At 45.0% G+C, this 20,721-nt stretch overlaps 1 long non-coding RNA gene across 5 annotated transcripts in view; it reads right to left on the bottom strand.

Moving 5' to 3' along the window:
• The window catches only part of LOC118893856, a 92,692-nt gene that overhangs the window by 26,157 nt on the left and 45,814 nt on the right, over positions 1 to 20,721 (bottom strand). For 3 of the 5 annotated variants that reach the window (XR_005019623.1, XR_005019619.1, XR_005019621.1), the window contains 3 exons: positions 14,383 to 14,495; positions 10,522 to 10,565; positions 9,126 to 9,346 (listed from right to left, as the gene is read on the bottom strand). This is a non-coding gene — a long non-coding RNA (uncharacterized LOC118893856). Of the gene's footprint in view, positions 1 to 9,125; positions 9,434 to 10,521; positions 10,566 to 14,382; positions 14,496 to 20,721 lie in introns of those variants that run through there. The other 2 variants (XR_005019620.1, XR_005019622.1) reach the window with 2 other exon arrangements.

The raw sequence follows: 20,721 nt of genomic DNA on the forward strand, positions 1-20,721 counted from the left end.
ATTTTAAATGTTTTAAAAAGAAATGATGTCACACATACTCTTTTCAGACATTTTTATACATTATATTCAACAATATATTGTGAATGTCTTCCACAGCAATGAACATAGATCTAAATAATAATTTTTAATGACCATGTGAGGGTAAACTAAAATGTATGTAATCAATCCTATACTGATGAATATTTAGCTTATTTCAATTTTTCAGTTTTGTAAACAACCTCATCATGTACCTCTAATTATTCTCTTAAAAGAAATTCCTCAGTGTGGGACATAATAGTTTGTATAGTTGAGTTTGGAAAATTGTATTGATTTTTAGAGACAAAATTTGCAGGTGTTCATTGTGAGAACAGAAGAAAATAGAGAGATTAGCAAAACAAAGATAAAATAACTCACAATTCCATCCCCTAGCAATAAACTATAGCTAGGTTTCCATAGCACTCCATCTTGGAGATGACGGAACACTTACTATATTATTCTGATCATTTCCTTCTATTTTCCTGTTCGCCCAAGTGGTTGAAATTTTATCTGGATAGTCATTGATGTCTACACATTATTACTGTTTTTCTTTTGCGCTTATACGTTAGGTGTCTCGGCAAAATCAAGATTAATTCTGACATGATACATTACAAATGTATCAAGAGGGAAAGTTATACCTCTACTGCTGTGTCTTATCAACTATATATTTAAATTTTCTTTTTTTTTTTTTAGCTTCTGGCTCCTGCCTTGGAAATTGGATATGGTGCCACAATGCTGTGTCACTTTCCTCCAGATACACAGAGTTCAGCATGCTCGGATCATGTGTTAGGAACTTCCCACTCATCTACATCATCAGCTTTTTGAGGAAACAGTACTTCTCTCTGGGTTATTCCATCTTTTTATTCTTCTTCTCCTATGCCTCTCCATCACCCAGGACTGTGCCTGGTGAGAACCCTGAGTTCAAGGAGCCTCTGTCCCTCTTCTTTAGATTTCACTCTGCATAGCACTGTATCTGCCTTATAGTAGCTGCTTAAATAATCAAGTTTTGAAGCAAATTATCCACCAGATTAGTAAGAGTAGGATGATGAGAGAGATAGGAACAGATGACTTTCCTGGCCATTAGGCATTTTTGCCTTCCTGGGGCCTTCCTCCACTTTAAAAAAAAGACTTAAAACTATATTTTACAATTACATTGATATAAAAATTAATTTAATCAAGGCTGGATTTATTATTACATATTCATTATTATTTTATTACTTTTCCCTCTGATTTTAAAAGAAATAAAATCTTTCTGTAGGAACTGTGCCTGATGGATAAGGTGCCCATCTGAGTTTTGAAAGTTAAGGGCAAAGAAATGTGATGCTAGAGGAAAATTCCCCTTCTGGAATTGGCCAGGTTTTTACTTTCATGCTATTCGTTGAGAGTTTGCTATAGTCCGAGGAGCCCGCTTATGTGAATTACTCTTATGTAATCACCACACCAGCCCTCTGTGTTAATTACTACAATTATTTCTCATTTTACAGAAAAAGTAACCCAGGCATACTGGGACAAAATTAAAGCCAAACTCATACGGTTAATAAATGGTGGGACTGGGATTTCATTCATTGCACAAATATTTCTGGAGCATCTGCTGTGTGCCAGGCACTGTCCTGGACAGTAGGAAACAGCAATGAGCAAATCAAAGTCTCTGCCCTTGTGAAGCTTCATACTCAGCCTGATTCCAAAGCCTGTGCACTTAACTCCTATGCCCCAAGTCAAGTTTGTGGGCCTCTCCTATTCCGTGGGCTGAGGTTTTACAAGTGGTGAGAAGCTCTATGTTTTGTGAATAGACGGTCAAGACCCTGGCCAGAATTTCACCTACCTCTCTGCCCCTGCATATGAAATTAAGGCACAGCTACTCATTCCCGTGGACTCAAAGGCTCTTCCATTGGGTATCCCTCTTCCATTCACCCTGTCCTGCCTCGGCAAAGACCGGCATGCCTCCTGTCCCCATTGTTGCCATCTTAGTCTTCCATGATTGTCTAACTCACGGGTGCTGCCAGAGATGCCCATCTGGTCTGGTCCTCACCCCTGTTTAAGACCCTCCATGGCTCCCAATTGCCCTCAGGATAAAGCCCATATTCTCCAACCTGGCCTGTCAGGCCGGTTCTCATGTGGCTCTGGCTTGCCTCCATCCTCACCTCATTTACCTTCTCTCCCTTGCTCACCACTTTCCATTCCTAGTGAATTAACTAACTGTCATTCTTCATTAGTCAACAAACATTAATTGAGCACCTACTATAGGCCCTGCTCTGTGTAACATGCCAGAGTATAAAGAAGACGACCCAGTCCCTGATCTTTAGATGCCTACAGCTTGAGACAGAAGAGCAAAAGGAACACTGTGCATTCTGTGAGTAGGATGAAAATACAGAAAAGCATGCAGTACTATGGGAGCCCAGGACACGGCAATGATACCTAACCCCACAGGGAGGAGAGCTCGTCCCTGAGGGCAGGTGGGTAAAGCCAGAGGCTTCCCTTGGGATGAGGAGGGTGAGCCTAGAGAACAAATGGGGGGAGGTGGAGTGGTGAAGGCAGAGAGTGCTCCACTCTGGGGGCCGAGGCAGCAGGTTCAGTCTGGCTGGGGCAGGTGACAAGTAGGCAGGGACCAGATCCTCGAGGAGGGGCCGGGGTCCCTGCCCAGGGGTTTGCATTTATCCTGAAGGCTGTGAGGAGGGTTGTTAGCAGGGATATGGGAATGATGCCAAAGCTGCTATCGTAATGGAGGTGGTGGAGATGGAGAGAAGTGGGCAGGTTGGAGAGATGGTGAGGAAGCAGAAAGTCCAGGACTTGGTGTCCAAGTGGATGCCAGCATGAAGGAAAAAGAGTGCAGTGATCACTCCCTGGCTTCTGGAACACTGTGCTCTCACTTCCCTCCATGTCTTTGCACTGGTTGCTTGCTGCTTCTGATTGGACCTTTTCTCCCTTTTCACCCAAATAATTCTGCTCACCATTGCCACTCAACTCAGGCATCACCTCTTTCTGGAAACCCTCCATAGCTGTCAGGATCTAGCTGGAAGGAGAGGGCACGTTATCACTGAGCACTTAGGGAGAAGTAGTAAAGCGACTAGTTATAAAGGTGTGAGGAGGGTTTAAGGAAACCAAAAATTGATGGTGCAGTACCCCACGGCTAGTAGTACTGTTACCATCCCAGAGGCTAGAAAGGACCGGGGAAGAGATGGTTTCTAGAACCCCAAGGAAAGAGTTGTGTGGCAAGGCCTACCTGTCAGGAGCTGCATCTTTCAGGAACAGATACAGCCCGTCTGCAATGATCCTGAGAGGAGAAATCCCAGAGAGAATTGGCACCCCAGACTTTCCTCCTTTCCACTCATCTTTTGCTTTGGCTCTTCATTGGCCGAACCCAACTGGACACAGCAGGCGTGGGGGCCTATTGATGCAGTCCCTACGAGCCAGCCCCAGGGCACAGAGCAGGGTGGAGAGTAGGCCTGGAAGACTCCCTGACCAGCCCCAGCCCCAGTCTCTAGCAGCAGCCTCTCCCATTAGGTCCCACAACACCCTGTGTGTCTCACCATCACAGCATTGCTCAGGCTCCCACATCCCCACACACACTAGACTGTGAGCTCCTTGGGGGGCATCGGCCACGGCTTATGCATCTTGGTATCTTCCATGCCTAGCACGTGCTAAGGGCTCCACTGATATTGAGTGAATAAGGAGCCACGTGATCCAATGCCAATTTCATATAGAGAGCAATTTCTCAATCTATTATCAGCTGATGCCTCAGTGTGGCTAATGGCAAGAAAGAACAAGTTTCGGCATTATGAGTTTGAAGTTACTCTCCCCAGAGGACATGTACTTCCTTGCTTTATTCTTTTCTTGGTGGATCAGTGTGTCATCAGTCAACAAGCCTGCTGCAGTTTCCCCTGTGGGGCGGGGGGAGGTGCAGAATTCCCACCCGAAATTAACACGCGTCTGCGATTGGTTTCCTTTTGTCACAAAGCTAATGCGAAGCGACCGAAAGCAATGATGCATTATTTCGTGCAAGTGGTATAGGACGGATCAAACAGAAAAGCGTGTTGGGAAATTGAAAGTACCAGGTAAAGGCAGCAGCACAGAGCTCACAGCTGTTTTGCAACTCGTCGTGTTCACACAAGCCGGATGACCGAGTTGCAGTCTGTCCGGTTTGCCCCCGCTCCTCTATTTTCACAACCATCCCAGGTCACCTCCTCTTTCGATCTGGCCTACACTGAGGAAATGGGGAAATCTATTTCGGCAGCAATTTTCATCCCATCATATTATTCTCTAGCTTAATGTTTAAACCCTTTGGACAAGCATCTCCCACTCCACCCTTAGTGATGGAATATGTCCTCTTGTAATTGGGTCTCAGTCATGTACCTACAGCTCCGCTCGCTGTCTGTTGTTAAAGGCAAACCCTCTTTCTTCACTTTGTTGCAAATTCTTGCCCCATCCCATACCTAGTAGGCACTCGAGGGGGATTTCTGATTAAAACCCACTTAGAGGGCTTCCCTGGTGGCGCAGTGGTTGAGAATCTGCCTGCCAATGCAGGGGACACGGGTTCGAGCCCTGGTCTGGGAAGATCCCACATGCCGTGGAGCAACTAAGCCCGTGCGCCACAACTACTGAGCCTGCGCGTCTGGAGCCTGTGCTCCTCAACAAGAGAGGCCACGATAATGAGAGGCCCGCGCACCGCAATGAAGAGTGGCCCCCGCTTGCCGCAACTAGAGAAAGCCCTCGCACAGAAACGAAGACCCAACACAGCCATAAATAAATAAATACATAAATAAAAATAAATTATTAAAAAAAAAACCCACTTAGATATACCTACTCCCTGTGAGTCACAGTAGTAGCTCCCCACCTTGCTAAAAGCTGATGGCAGCCATGTGTAATGACTTGGCTTCGTCCCCATTCAGCCACTAATCCTGTAGATGGATGATTTTGTTCCTACCTCCACCAAGCCTGTGAAAAGTCAGAAATGTTGCCAGCTTGCTACCTGATTCCTCTCTGCCTCCAAACACAATACAAAACAAGCTCCCGTTTCCATGCTGCACATAAATAGAGATTGTTCTCCAACTTCAGAAATGTCCTTGGCACAGAACGTACGAGCCTACCCGTCACAGGAATTCTCTCTCTCCGTCTTACAGGGCCATGGCTGAGAACTTGGTAATTGTGTTCAGGAAGCCTAAGACGCACCGACCCTTTCCCTCTCCTGATGGCCCTGTGTGATGGAGGGATTAAACATTCCCTACTCAGTCCCCAGAACCTGGAGTCAAACCCACGGGAATTCATGGATGCATTCCATGTCTCCTGCTCAGAGACGCTACTGCCAGGCAGGGCTGCCACATTGCACAAGGTAAACGGTGCTCCCTGGGGCCGTGAAATGTGGTAGGCCTGGTACCAAGCCCTGTCTTGCACCCAGCAAGGCCACTGGCTGTGCTGCATGTCTTTGCTCCTTCAGAGGCCCTCTCTGATCTTCCCACCTTGCTCTGTGAAAGCAGAGCAGGGTGGGAAGATCAGAGAGGGCCTCTGAAGGAAACAGACCCGTATGCATGGCTTCAACACCTTTGCCCTCCAACTTCCCACTGGCAGGAGATTGGGCGGCGGGGAGTGCCAGCAAACCTGCTTTGCTGCCAGGTTGCTGTGGGTTTGCAACTAAGGGCGGCAGCTCCTGTCAGGCAGCCCAGCCCTCTCCATTCAGTTACCTTCCTTCTCAGAGTTCTGGCGAGCGCTCTGACTACCCCGTTGTCACAAGCCCCAGGGGATTGCGTTATCCCTTGTCACCCTCATCTTTCTAAATGGCTCCTCTATGAAACTCTCTTAATGGTGACTCAGTTCGAGCATGCCATCATTGATTTCTCGCTGGAATCCTGACCGACGCAGCGGTAGATAAGGCAGAGCTAACACTAGCATGGAGAAGAGACAGGAAACAAACACATCTGCAAATATAAGTTATATGATTTTAGACAGCGATAAAGCTAAAAAAGTAAAATAGGGTAATGGGATGGAGTCATCACCTGACTCCGCGCCACTCCCTGCACTTAACAGCCTGATTCAGCAGAGCACCTCCTTCCTTCCGTCTTTTTTTTTTTTTTTTTTAGATCATGTATTCATATTGCTACTTTCACGTCAATTCCCTGGTTTTAAAATGAATAAATTATTTTCTTCAAAAAACAAAAAGGAGGACAACCTGACCGACATCTAGGGGAGAAAGGCTGTATCCTAGGGTGGCCTGGAAAGGCCTTTCTGAATAGGGGACATCTGATGAACACCATAATGATGAGAATGAGGCAGCTGCACCAACATATGGAGAAAGAACATTCCAGAACAGCAGATGCAAAGGGCCCCAGATGGGAAAGTGTTTGAATAGCATGGAACCTAGCGGACCAGAGGAGAGTAGTAGGAGAAGGGGTCAGGGGGAGAGGGCACAAGGGAGTTTGGGTTTTATCCTACGGCCACTGAGAAGTCATAGAATTTGGGACAGGGAGTTGTAATGGCCACCGTCCTAACAGAAATCAGATTAAACCACGAAAGGGTTTAGCTGAAGAGAACGTGATGAAAGGACTATTCACATAGGTGTGGTCAGGGCTAGGGAACTAATAAAGGGGTGAAGCTTGTGGGAACTGGCATTAGAGAGAAGCTGTTAGCAGCCCTACACCTGGAGGGGACAAGGAAGGGGAGCCGTCACTGGCATGGCATCTGGGAAGAGAAGGAGCCGTGAAAGAGGGGCCGCTGATGGGAGCTGCATCAGCTGGTGACTTCCCCAGGCTGTTAGGAAGGTTTGGAGGGTGGAGATGAAGTCGGATTAGGGCACCTCCTGAGCCCTGGGGGCTGAGTCCTGGGGAGGGGAGGGTGGGTGACACAGGAGGTCTGGACTTCAAGGACCACTGGGCACCCAGCCGCCTGCCCCTGTGACGTGAAGTAGAGAGGCTGGGAAGAAGGAATTTCATCTTCCGATGATTATCCTTAGTCCCAGAATGTCTCAGCGAATCCTAACAGTTTACTTAAACATGAACACCTTCAGGGCTGGGTCAGGGAACTGGGAGTTTCGGGGGAAGCCAAGAACAAGACGTGGGGACTGAGGTAAGAGGGGATGCCAGCCCACGGAAGGGCCTTCCCACTGAGGAGTTATGGAGGTGAACGCACGAGAGCCGTCTGGTACCTGGAGCCAAACCACAGCTTCAGGGATGGTTTGTTCAGCCAGCTTCCCAGGCTCGACAAACTTTCCAAAGTCCTTTTACTGCGGTGTTCCCATCACGCGATGAAAGCCCAACAGGTGCTGGTTTGGGCTGAACAAAGGGCTCACTGCCTTGCACCTGCTCACACCAAGGGGCACTTGTCAACTGGCTGGTCCAGGCTGGCAAAGACAGATGGCTTCCAACCCTCTACTCCTTAGTGCAGAGAAGCACAGAGTTCTTAGTGAGACTCAATTCCAGGGAAAGAAAACACTTTGAGGGTTTTCTCGGAGAAAGTAAGTATCTATAGCCTTTCCCCCCACCCCCACCCTTTCTGGTTTCTGTCTTGTAGTAAGATACATCTGAGAAAAACAACAGGGCATTGCTTTCTTAAGAAGCCTCAGCCGCCCCCCACTGACATTAATCTCATCCAGTGGTTTCCAAATGTTTTTAGCAGCACCACTCTTTTTACAAACAAAATCTGCCACGGAATCCTAATGTGTAACACAGGCGACATCCCAGTGGCCATTTCCTAGGCACCTCCGTAGCCCTGATTCTAGCCAGCTGAGCAGGATCTTCCTGAGTGTGTGCATATGTGTAAGTGAGGCTTACTGAGGTATAATTTGCATACAGTGAAATTCACCCTTTCTAGGTATACAGTTAGATGAGTTTTGACACAGTCTTGTAATAACACCACAGTCCAGACCCAGAACAGCTCCATCACTCCCCAAATTCCCTCCTGCTCCTTCGTAGTCAGTCCCTTCCCCCCACCTCCATTCCCAGAAACCACTGACCTGATTTCTGTCCCTGAAGTTCTGCTTCTTCCAGAACATCATGTAAATGGAGTCATGCTGTATGTAACCTTTAGTGTCTGGCTTCTCCCATTCAGCCTAATGCTTTTGAGAGTCATCCATGGTTTTGCACACATCAGTAATTCGTTCCTTTTTATTGCTGAGTAGAAGTCTCTTGGTTCTTGTGTGGTTTTCAAAGTTGCCCTTCAGCTTCTGATTCTTTTCTGCATAGCACATGAAGCCTTCCATTCAGATAATTTTCCTTCTTCCTTAAGATACTGAGATTGAAACCCTGGTAATGCCACTGAAGGAGCACATGTGGAGGGAGGCTGTTTGACCCCAGGAGTGTCATCAGTGTGCCACACTGCTACGTCGGAGCTGTCACCCCCTGAGCTGGCTCCCCTCACCTCAAAGTACCTCCGACTCGTCCCAGGACTAGAATTCTTTGGAATTTTTAAATCAAAGCAAGGGAATACTGCTTGCTTTTTCTTTTAAATTATAATTAGCAGACACATTCTTAAGCTGGGGGAAGAATACAAGGGAATGTCCGTGTTCAGAAAGAAACCCTGGTTGCTAAAGGTCTCCGAAGGACAATGATACGTGGTCCAAGCACAAATCCATACAAAAACTACAACCCAAAACTTCAGCTTTGGCCAATGCTCATTTGACCGCACAGTTGCAAGAATCTTTTGGATTCTCGATCCTGCCATCTGACAAATAGATTTTGTTCCTCTCTCAAAGGCCATGCTACTTGCCAACCACCTCACTAAGTTGGAACCTGTGTGCAGAGAATGAGGTGAGAGAGGGGGCAGAGTAGGGGGATCCACAGAACCAGATCTCGGGGACTCGGGCGCTCTGCTCTGGAGTTTGGACCTTACGCTACAGCCAACAGGAACGAGCAAAGGACGGTCAGTGTGCATTCTGGAGATCTCTCTATTGTCCAAGGTAGGGAAACCTGTTAGGGGATCCTGCCATGGTTCAAGAGAGAGATAATGCGTCAGTAAGATGATGGAGAGGAGAGAATCCATCTCAGGGGCACGTGGGATGCAGAGTTAATAGTCTGGAAGAAGGTGAGAGAAAGGAAGGTGCAAACAACTTCTTCTGGCTATACCCCAATAACACGGCGATGTATGTGCTGTGGTGTCCATTTCACAGATGACAAAACTGAGCTTAATGAGGTTAAATTCACTCACACGAGTTTACTAGTTAACAGGCTGGAAATCATACCATGGTAGTGAGGCACCACGCTCGGCGACTACTCAGGCATGTAAGATAGTGAGAAACACATTTAAGGGATTATTGGAAACTACCTTTAAAAAACCAAAAAACTTGCTTTGGGAAGAGAGTATCCCTGAGTCCTCGGAGAGCAGTATTTGGGCAGTTACCGCCAGTGACCTAAATGGAATGAGCAGATTTTAAGAGGGTTTGCCCTGGTCTCATCTTCCTCACTTATCCTCTTTTACTTTGTCCTTCCTCTTGCAGCTGGGAAAGAGAGATTTGTATAATAACGTGTTAGCATTTGAGAGCATTTCAGCAAAGCCGGCTGCCAGCTGCCTCTTCTGACAGAGGCACATCCCCCAACATCATTTTATTCCTTTTGGGTAAGTGGCCTCCTCCCCATTTCCCAACTGCTTTGGAGATAAAAGAAGGCAGTGAGGGATTTATCCTTTTTCCCATAATATTGTGGCTGTAATTTAAAGCTGCCATAACTCATGTGAAGAACTGTGACCATAATACCATGGAAAAAGCCATCATTCAAACCCCGAGGGAAGAAATGCGGAGTCCTGTTTCTTCCAGCTGTAAATTGCCTCAAAACCTGCAGACAGCTGTGGGCATAGCCAGACAATGGAAACTAAGGTTTGGAAAGTTACCCATGATGAATTGTTTTTTCTTTCTCCCCTTTTCCACATCTTCACTAGAGTCAAAATAGTTTTCTGTGTTGGAAGGTGACCAGGAATAGATCATCGATCTGTACTCAGCTAGTACCTGACTCTCCAAATTTGGGGGATGCCCCCAAAGATTCTTAGAACTGGATTAAATTTGCAGATAATAGAGCCTGGTCAAGTTGGGTTAGATCAGTTAGACTAGTTCTGTGAGGATACCAGCCATGAGTCTTCTGGGGAGTGTGGTGTCTATTTTTCTTTTGTTTCTGGGCTGGGATGTTCAGACCTGTAATTTCTCCCACTCTGTTTTGGTCCATGCTTCCCAGCTGTGGGTGAGCATAACAGCCTATGCTATGGTTAAAACTCACCGCCCTAATTATTCTCCAGTGAGCTCATGTAGGAGAGCATGAATCCCCTAAAATCTGCTCCCCATATGTCCCATCACACTTAGCTCTGTCCAGTATGCATACTTATACATAGGTATGAACACCTTCTACACATCAAGAACATTCTAGGTACTTTGCACTCACTATATTATCTCATTTAATCCTCACCACAACTCTGCAAGTTAGAGATTATCATTCCCAATTTATAGTTGAGGAAATTAAGTCATCAAGTGACTCAGTGACTAAGGAGAAGAAAATTTCTAACCCAGGTCAATGGAACTCATCAAGCCAGTGCACTTACCTCTCCTGGTTCACGATTCTTTTAGGAGATAAGATGCATATGACCTCTGTTAGAAAAAGGAGGATAAATTTCTCATAAATGTTACTGAATGTATAAACTTCTGAATCAAATATTACCTAAATATTTCTGAGATATTATTTACTTTTGGAAGTTAATAATTTCCTATTCTTGTGCTTCTGCTTTAAGACTTGTGAGTTCAGGTTTTCTGGGGTTAGATGGCTTGAATTCAATCCCAGCTCTGTCACTTCTCACCAGTGTGACTTTGGGTAATGAAGTCAATAACCTCTCTGTGCCTTTGTTTTCTCATCTTAGAATGAAGATTCTAAGTAGTATCCACTTTATAGGGTATTCTAATTTTTAAAGAGGATAAATTAATGTAAAGTGTCCAACACAGGTATGGCAAGTGGGTTGTGTGGTTAACTTACACTGGTGGCCTCAAGTGAACCACGCCTCCCAATACTAAGCCTGTGTGTAATGCCCTCCCACCCTGACTCTGGACTTGGCTGGATAACTTGCTTTGTCCAATGGGTTACTAGCAAGTGGTATGGAAGCAGAGTCTTAATTAGTGCTTGCACATAGGGGTTCGTCCCCTTGAGACATTTGCTCTTGGAGCCCTGAGCCACCATATAAAGAAGTTAGGTCATCCTGTTGGAGAGACCCCCTGGAGAGAAAGATAAATGCCCACTGAAACCCTAGCTGTTCTGTTCCAGCCATCCCGGCCGAGGCTCCAGATAGCCATCTTGGACATTCCAGCCCCAAAAGACACCATGTGGAGCAGAATTACCCCCAACTGAGCCCCATCAACCCATAGAATCCTAAGAAATAATAAAATATTCTTTTAAGCCACTACATTTTGTAGTGGTTTTTAACACAACGATAGGTAACTGAGATAAAGTGCGTTCAATAAATGTCAGCTATTTTTTAAAGTTGTCATCATTATCCATTGACTTTATTTCCTCCAAAATAATAAACATTAAGACATGAAAAGCTGTGTTCCTTAATATCTCATTCACTCAACAAAAATGTGTTTTGTTCCTCCTATGGGGGGGGGTCAACAATGACTTGTCTCCCACCTTTAAAAAAATGGCATTTCCCGCCTCAAGTATTCCTTCATAGGAATTTTGAACTCTTAGATTTGCAAAACAGACAAATTTAAATTTCTCATCTTGTTGAAATTATTATTTATCGACTGACTACAATATTTATCCATTTATAAAACCTTTTAAAAATGCATGAGGCAATGAGTGTAGAACCCGACCTTATTTTTCATATGTTCCCTGACTCTTCTTGATAGGAAGTTGAAAAATACTCAGCACCACATCAAAAGCAGGCGCTCAAGGATAAAAGGGCCTTTGAAAGGTCAGCCAGTCTGCTCCAGTCTAGGTAGGCTTTCATCTCAGCTGCCCAGAGAGCTGCCAAGGCTCCTGTTTTTAAAGATCTGCAAGCAACATTCCCTGGGTGGCAGCCGCAAAGCCCTTCATGCATTGGTGTTTCCAGGGGAAACCGTGGGGCGGGGCTAACTTTGCGTCCCTCTCAGGCTCCTACTTTGTGGGCTGCTGTAATTTAGAGTCATGTTTGTAGCCCTGAAGTGCCATTTGGTTGAAAATCGTCCACTCCTCGCTGGTCTTACACACAGCTTCTACTGGGCACACAAACAAGATGAGTTATAACAAAATTGTGCGGTAGAGAGAGCTTGCCTTTCCTCCCACAGTTCTCTTGTGGCCGGGACCTGTGGGCCTTCACCTCCTTAAAGACTGTTCTGACTTCAATTGTTTATAGGACATACGAGTTTTAGCCTTGCATCATTTCTCCCTCTACGTTTGCGTCTTAAGATATATATATCTCCCAATTATAGCATATAATAGAATATATCTCCTCGTACCCTGTTAATCTAATTTTGAAATCAGAGAGCTAGGAAGTGGAGTCTAAGCCAACTCCCACACTTATCTGCTGTAGTCATTTTAAGATATGAACGGGAGTGGCAATGGGGTCACAGAGGGACGACGAAAAGCATTTGGCCTGGAGACAAACATTCACAAAGGATCTCAAATTTAGATTTTTGACATTATTTCCAGATGAGGCTTACTATATAGTCAAGGACACAGATGCTTCTCGTTCACCTCTAATCTGTGTCCCATGATGTGCCCATACCACCTCTCAGGTGCTGCGAATTAATTAAAGAAAAACAAACTTGTAATTACCTGAGAATAGCACAGTTACATACCATTGTGTTTTTTGAGTTAAAATCATAACTTGTTAATGTAAACATTAATATGTGCCACAATTTTGTGATCCTGTTTTGACAATACTTTAAAGTAACAATAACGAAGCACTTGTGGAGTCTTTATATGCTAGGCACTTTGCAGGTGACATCACCACAAGCTGGTGAAGTGGGAACTATTCCCGTTCCATTTATCCCATTTACAACTGAGGAAACTGAGGCCTGATAAGAAGTAGGCCCAGGGCCCACGTAACCGAGCAGGACCCTACGAGGCCTTCTCAGAATAGATCCCCACCCATGCCCTCTGCCTGCCTTTTGTCTGTAGAAGAACTTTAGTCAGAGGATAAATTTAATCAGAGAAGTGAGAAAATGCAGAAAGAAAGGAAAACAGTCAAGCAAGACAAAATAATAATACTTTAGCCATTAAACAAAGTCATGGACCTTTAGTTCTTCCTCAAGGACTATAGAGAATATTCTGAGCCATGTCCCTTGAGCTGTTTTGCAGATACTGAAACCCCCCAGGCGGGAGAAGGTAGCTGTACGCTGCCCACAAGCACGTAGACCCCAGACGGGCTGGAACCAGAAGGTTGATGATGCCGACTTCCAGTTACCTCCCCACCAACCGGTCAGGAGAATGTCCACGAGCTGATCACGCCCTGCTCCTTGAACACTATAAGACTCCTCACTACCCCCTTCAGGGTGGACACACAGTTTTGAGGGCATGAGCCTGCTGTGGCCCCCTTTGCCTGGCGAAGCAATAAAAGCTACTCTTTTCTACTTCACCCCAAACTCTGGCTCCGTGGTTCTATTCAGCACTGGGGAACAGGGGCCGAGTTTCGGCAACACCCACAGGTGATTGAGCACAGAGTTGGGGTTTGAGCCCAGGCAGTCTGGCTCCACAGCTAACATGTTCAGCCCCCAAATCTGCTGTGATTTTCATGTCTGAAAGTCTCCACACATGGGGAGGACCCCTTGTATCTCCAAGAGGAGCTGGACAAAGAAGTTGGGGAGGACAGGCGTGGGAATGATGCCGGGAAGGGTGGGCCCAGGTGAGCTGTGTGATTGCTGACACACAAACTGCAGTGCCTGCTAGAGCCAAGGAGATGAGGCTGCCTTCTGGAATCCGCCGGGAGTCGGCCTGTCCTCCCAGCAGCTTCCCAGCCTCGGCCCTGCACTGTGGTCCTGCCCCCTCCACTTTCTCCCTCTCCTCCCGGCTTTGTCTCCATCTCTTCGCCCCAAGACTCCTGCACCTGGTGGGGGGGGGTCCTGAATCCTTTCTCTCAGCTGTTCCTCTCTCTGCCCAGCCTGCGCTCCACCCTCAGCTCCCGTCTCTGGCCTCAGGGGCTTCTGAGTGGCGGCCATGCTGTCACCCCTAGTCAGCCATGGAAAATTCAGGGCCCAGAATTTCTACTACCTCAAGCTCTGAGTTGACCCTTCTAGGCCCAAAGTCCAGGGAGTGGAGAAGTGTGGAGTGGAGAAGAACCTGTGAGTAAGAGGAAGGTGGATGGCCCAGGAAGTCCTGTTGTAACAGGTGTGTGGGGAAACGTGTGTTTACATTATGGGCGGGGTCCCGGAAGCCTGTTGACACTGCAGTTTGTACTTCCGTGTGCATGTGCAGTCACGAGGAGATGGTCACTCACCACATTGCCGGTGAGCCTGCACCCAGACAGGCCTGGTCACGGCCGTTTGAATCACGAAGCCCCACGGGCACAGAGGATGTGAGCTTTGTAATGGCCCACAGAATGTTCAAGGCCTGAAAAGAAAATTGATTACAGAAAAATGAAACCATAAACTAAAAATAAATGTCTAATGAAATGCTTACAAACCATAAGAGCATATCACCTAGTCAACCACAAGTCAACTCACATGTAACTAATATTTAATGCGGACTGTGGGTGGATTTCCATCTGATTTAATAGGTTTGCAAAGATCTTCAACCAGCACTGAGGCAAAGGGTCTTGCTCCCTCTGTGGCAGCTGGCAGTGGGGACCGGATTAAAAGTGCCAGAGGATTTGCATAGAGAGGAGGGCTCATGGGTGGGCACCACAGACCCTTAAAGGGGGGCAGAGTGAGACAAAGGGGGCCCTATCAAAGATGCCCCTACGTTCCCCAAAGTGAGCCCTTCCCTCTGGCTCCTTAAATCTTAAGTAAAATTCCAAAAGTTACAGTTTTGGTGCAATTGGATTTCTTGCAGAAGTCAGCAAGGGGAGTGGGTGGGGGATTGAGGAGGGAGGTTTGCCTCTCTCTCAGTGTCTCTAAAACTGAACCCGCCTCCATCTACAGTTGACAGTACCTAGGTTAGGGACACCCACCCTCCACGCAGCGGAAAATTCGCATATAATCAGCCCTCTGTATACGAGGTTCTTCCACATCCGTGATTCTGCATCCACGGATTCAACTAACTGCAGATCATGTAGTACTGTAGTATTTACTACTGAAAATAATCCACATATAAGTGAACCTGCACAGTTCAAACCCATGTTGTCCAAGGATCCACTGTACTTCTATCCTGGTGCCCAATACCTTGTAGTTCCAGGGCCACTCTCTGTCCCCCGAACAATTGCAAGAGCCCCCTAATGGGTCTCCTGCCTCTCTGCCATCTTCTTTCCACAAAACAGAAACAGTGGTCTTTAAAGACCATAAAGCAGATGCCTTCAGACCCCGACTAAGAATGTACTCTCGTCTCCCTTTGCCTTTCACAAAGCCTGTCGTGACCTGGCCCCAGCTGGCCACTCATCTTCATCACCAGCCCCTCTCCTGAGTTCAGCGAACCTCAGCTACACAGCCTCCCTGCATCTGCCTCAACACGTCCAGCTCGGCCCGACCTCAGAGCCTTGGCCCTGGTGGTTGTCTTTGCCCGCAATTCCTCCCCAAGACCGGCAGGCCACCCAGCTAGCCATTTGGGTCCCAGTCAGAGGTCACCTTTCAGGAGGGACTTCCCTGACCCCCCAGGGGAAATCCACTGCATCACAGGGCCTCACACCGCCCTGTCTCATTTTCTTCATCAAACTTTTCACTCCCTGAAACTATCTTTTCTTGCACATTATTCTTTTATTCTTGTTTACTTCTTTGCCTGCCTCTCACCTACTAGGATGTAAATTCCTCTGGGACAGGGGCTTGCCTATGGCTGTGATGCGATTGCCTGCAATAATGCCTGGGATGTAGTAGGTGGTCAGTAAATGCTTGTTGAAAGAATGAGTAGAAAAGTGAATAAATGGGCCTGAATTGATGTGGCCCACAAGAGTGTGGAAATCATGGGAATTCTCTGAGGTCCTCCAATCAGGGGTAAACTAATTTTAACTAACCCTCCAAGGGGTCTTCAAGTAACATCTGGTTTATGTATGTATTTAATTATACCTTACCTCATTGCAAAAGAATTTGTGGGCATTTTCAAAGATACCTAGAGTGCAGTAAAATTGTTTAAAAGGAAATAGTGAATATGGAGAGGAAATTAGCATTGAAAAAATAAGATAAAATGATGGCAAGATTAGCAATTAGAATACATATCACAAAGTTCTTTCTTCCTTGACAGAAGTAGACTGTAAATTTGAACTTCTTATTAGCTAGTGACAGCTTATCTACACTAACGTTCTTAAAAGTGAGAAAAAGGGTAAAACTTTACTTATTGAATTTTCACCTGTTAGCCATGAGTCATAACAACTATGGTAACATTGAAAGTGTTTCCAATTAATTTTACTAACCTTAGTTGTAGCGCTAACTATGATTTGTTATCAATATTTACTGAACATCTGTACTCAAAGGGCTCATGCATTCCAATAAACTCATGTGCCTTCCTCATGTGCTGCCCTAATAACCTGGCAGGGTTCTAACTACTCAAAACATTTATGAGGAGCAGACCCTGCAGGAAGGTTCGTTGACAAGCCCCCTATGCGATGCAGGTCTGATGTGGCTTACTTCTAACCAGTAGAAAATTCTTACTTGAGTTTAATTTGTAGTCTCCTTAATAATATTGAGTTTCATTTTCTTCATCTGCCTTCTTGCCCCACTTTTCCAGAATAAAACCCCTCTATTGGTTTAATTTTTTTCTAACATTTATAAATTTTCCAAAATTTTTCTCATCTCTGTTTCTCTGGAAGCTTCCCGTGTTCTCCCTCTCCCTCTCCCTCTCCCCCCTTTCTCTGCTATATGCACACATTTTTGAAAGGCAGTATAGCACGGTGTTGAAAGCATGGGCCATGGACTATTGGTCAGGTTGCTTAATCTTTTTTGCTTCAGTTGTCTGTTTGTGAAACTGGGGATGATAAATTCACCTACCTCCCAGGGTGGGTGTGAGGATTAAATGTGTTTGTACACGTAAAGGGCTTAGAAGCCTGGCACATGGCGAGCACAATGCGAACTTTATGATTACATGCTATTCCCCTTTAAAGTGCCCCTCCTTTCCTGTGTCTGTCAGCAGAAACTGTATTTACTCCTGTTGTCTTCTATCTCTATGTCTCTGAACATTACTGGAATGCCTTTCCCCTCTTCTCTGCTTGGCGAACTCCTATTCATCCTTCAGAACTAATCTTATATGTTTCCTTCTGCAGAAAATCTTTTGTTTTTTGTTTTTTTAAAATAAATTTATTTATTTATTTATTTATTTTTGGCTGTGTTGGGTCTTCGTTTCTGCGCGAGGGCTTTCTCTAGTTGCGGCGAGCGGGGGCCACTCTTCATCACGGTGCGCGGGCCTCTCACTGTCGCGGCCTCTCTTGTTGCAGAGCACAGGCTCCAGATGCGTAGGCTCAGTAGTTGTGGCTCACGGGCCCAGTTGCTCCGCGGCATGTGGGATCTTCCCAAACCAGGGCTCGAACCCGTGTCCCCTGCATTGGCAGGCAGATTCTCAACCACTGCGCCACCAGGGAAGCCCCCAGAAAATCTTTCTTAATTGACACACCCAACCCCTCCCCTAGCAGCCTGTGTGCACCTCTCTTTCACAGCATTTAGAATACTGTGAGGTATTATCTGTTTGCTTGTCTGTCTCTACAAAGGACTATTGAGACAAAGGCTGGAATTTAACCCTTTGTGTCTTCAATGTCTAGCACATGGCTTGCTACATAGCGGTTGCCCAGTTCTAGGTTGTTTGAACTAAAATGAGTACAGAACTGATCCCATGGGAAAAAATCAGTCAACAAAATGACAGCATCACATTTCTTTTATGTTCCATACCTAAGCATTCCAGTATCATGCTTGCTTTTCTGGCTGGGACTAAAAGAAACTATGTATTCTTAATCTTTATCATTTAAATAAATTAAGATTTAACTCATCATAATAGGAGACAAAGTCCTATTTCCCTTGCAAAACACATTTCAGGAAAGTGGCATAAGCATTGGACCCTTTACTGGGCCCTGGATTCAAACCTTACTTCTGCCCCTCCTAGCTACGAAATTTAGGGCAAAGTAGTTCACTTTCCTGGATTTTGGTGTTTGTATCTGTAAAATGGACATTGTGATGCTTGTCTCCCTCTCACACTTCTTGTGAAGATCAGTCGTGACGGTAGATGTGAATGTGCTTTTAGAACAGCATATCATCCCTCTGCAGATGTTAAATAGTATGTTATTCGGGGAGAAATCTTGGTGTCTAGATTTAGGCACCTATCTAACTAAGGGGTGGGAAACTCTTCTGGTTGAAAGGTTAACTGGAGATAATATTCCTTTTGAATCAAGGTTCAGCTGTGAAGCAATTTGCACATTTATATTTTCAGTCACACCATTTCATTAGCTGTTAAGAGATGTTCTAAAAAGACAATGCTGTGAGAGGCAGGGTGTTAGTGCAACCCAAACCCTTAGTAGCTCTTCAGGGCATGCTGAGTATTCCTAAGGCAGAGGATGACTATATAAAGGAAAGTGGGGACAGGGCCGAACAGTCAGGGCAAAGGCCAGTTTGCACACTCCAAACACAGGGCTGTGTGAATTATGACTATTTTTCATGGTTCAGTAACCATGAAAACTTACGCATAGCGATTTGTTGGCTAGAAGATGTCTACATGCCAGTCCTTTAATTTTTCTTTGCTGCTTTCTAATTTTACTGTGATGATAACAAACGAAACCACAGCACTTCCATCAGAAACCAGAGCATGTCCATGAATAACTAACAGACTGCATACAGTTTTCCCAGTGAATTTGCAAAGCCAAACGTGGGTTGGCTTTTGTACATAAATTGCCAGTGCCCCTTTTCCATTCTGGCGGGAGCTTTCTGAAGGGAACATTACAGCTGTGATGAATAACAGTCCCTCTAAAGAAGCTGGCGTGAGGCACACATTTCATCCCGCTGAGTGGAACACCATGCCTGTCGCCAAATGTGCCGGGTCTCCCACCATTAAATAAATATATACATATGTCACTTGGCTTTGTTTCCAAGTCCTGGGTTCTATAGAAACCAAGCACTTTATTACTATTAATAATACTACAGTTACAATAGATGCAAAACCAAAGAATGGCGCTTTGTCCCTAGATGGTGCCTTTGATTACGTTTCCCATTGTTCATTACTTGTTACTTAGAACATCCTTTAACTCTTCGTTTACCACTACAATAAATGACGATATTCTTTCTCATATAAATTAGCTCTAATCAGCCAATATTCTAATGAGTCTATAAACATAACATTTACCTCACAGGATAATAACAGTTAACATTGATTATGTGACAGATATTTTTCTAATCATCATTATCCTCATTTTACAGATAAAGAAACTGAGGCTTAGGAAGGTTAAATGACTTCTTTAACATGGCATAGGTAGAATTTGAACCCAGACCACTATGTTCTAATGCTTCTCTATGTAAGTAAAGCATAAAAGTGCTGTTTAAATTTTTTCCCAAGCAGTGGCAGAATCATAACCATTCCTGCGTAGAGAGGAGTTTTTTTCTAGAGACAACACTCATCAGTGATCTCGCAATAATTATTGTCATGATGCTTTTTTTTGAAATGCTGTTTAAAAAATTAACTCAGGGTATTAGTGAGAATCAAACAAGAGAGTATGGAGGCAAATACCCAGTTTTCTGTTTCTTTTAAAAATTGTATTAGATGTAAATTTTTATTTTAAGATAACATCACTTAGCTTTTGGATGTTTCCTATAAGCTTTAAGCTATCTTTCTGACTTCTCTCTCTCCACCCCCTCACTAAACTGAAGAAGCCTATGGAAACTGCAGTTCGATAGCCCAGCTCCCAACCTCACATCCACCCCATCTCCTCACCCCCAGCTACAGTGTACCTATTGCTTATGGAACCAAATCCAAAATCCTCATGTCAAAGCCCTCATCAATGTGGCTTCATCTTACTTATCCAGTCTTATTTCCCACAACTGGTCGACATTTATCCTTACTCTCAGTCTAATCTCAATCAGAGCGACTTTTCTGTCCTTGAGACACACTGCTTATTCCTGATTCCACACCTTTGATTATACAGTCCCTGCACTATGGAATGCTCACCGCTAACATGTAAAGAAGCTTTAAGACCCACTTCTTCCTTGAAGCCAACCATTCTAGCCCATGTTGCTTTCCCCTGGTCTTCTTCCTTTTTCCCAGGTTTGATTTTTTTTTTTTTTTTTTAATGTGTGCAATAGCTCCTCTCTTCTCCTGGAGGCTGTGAATTCTAATTGTTTCAACATTTTCTTCTGCTCTCTTCATCGTCTCTCATTGATCTACATTCCTTTAGCCTGTATATTTGTTTTGGGGTCACTTTCCTTCATATTGGATGATTTGTTCAATGTTGGTTATCCTTGGCCTCTGTTTATCTTTTAGAGGGAAGAATTAAGACGTGTGAAAGTTCTGTGTGTATGAGCAGTGTGTGTCACCTAGTGGGCTTCTCTGTAGAAGAAAAATGGCAAATTTTAATAAAAACAATGTCCTGAAATGATTTCCAAGGAAAAAGTAACCCATTCAATACCAAAGATTCATGAATAATGAAAATTTTGCTCATGAAAAAAATAACTGGGTAGATGCAGAAGGAAATTATTTAATTCTAGAGCTTAGTTTAACTGTA

The sequence above is a fragment of the Balaenoptera musculus genome, chromosome 4 (genome assembly GCF_009873245.2).
Source record: "Balaenoptera musculus isolate JJ_BM4_2016_0621 chromosome 4, mBalMus1.pri.v3, whole genome shotgun sequence".
Classification (NCBI taxonomy): Eukaryota; Metazoa; Chordata; class Mammalia; order Artiodactyla; family Balaenopteridae; genus Balaenoptera; species Balaenoptera musculus.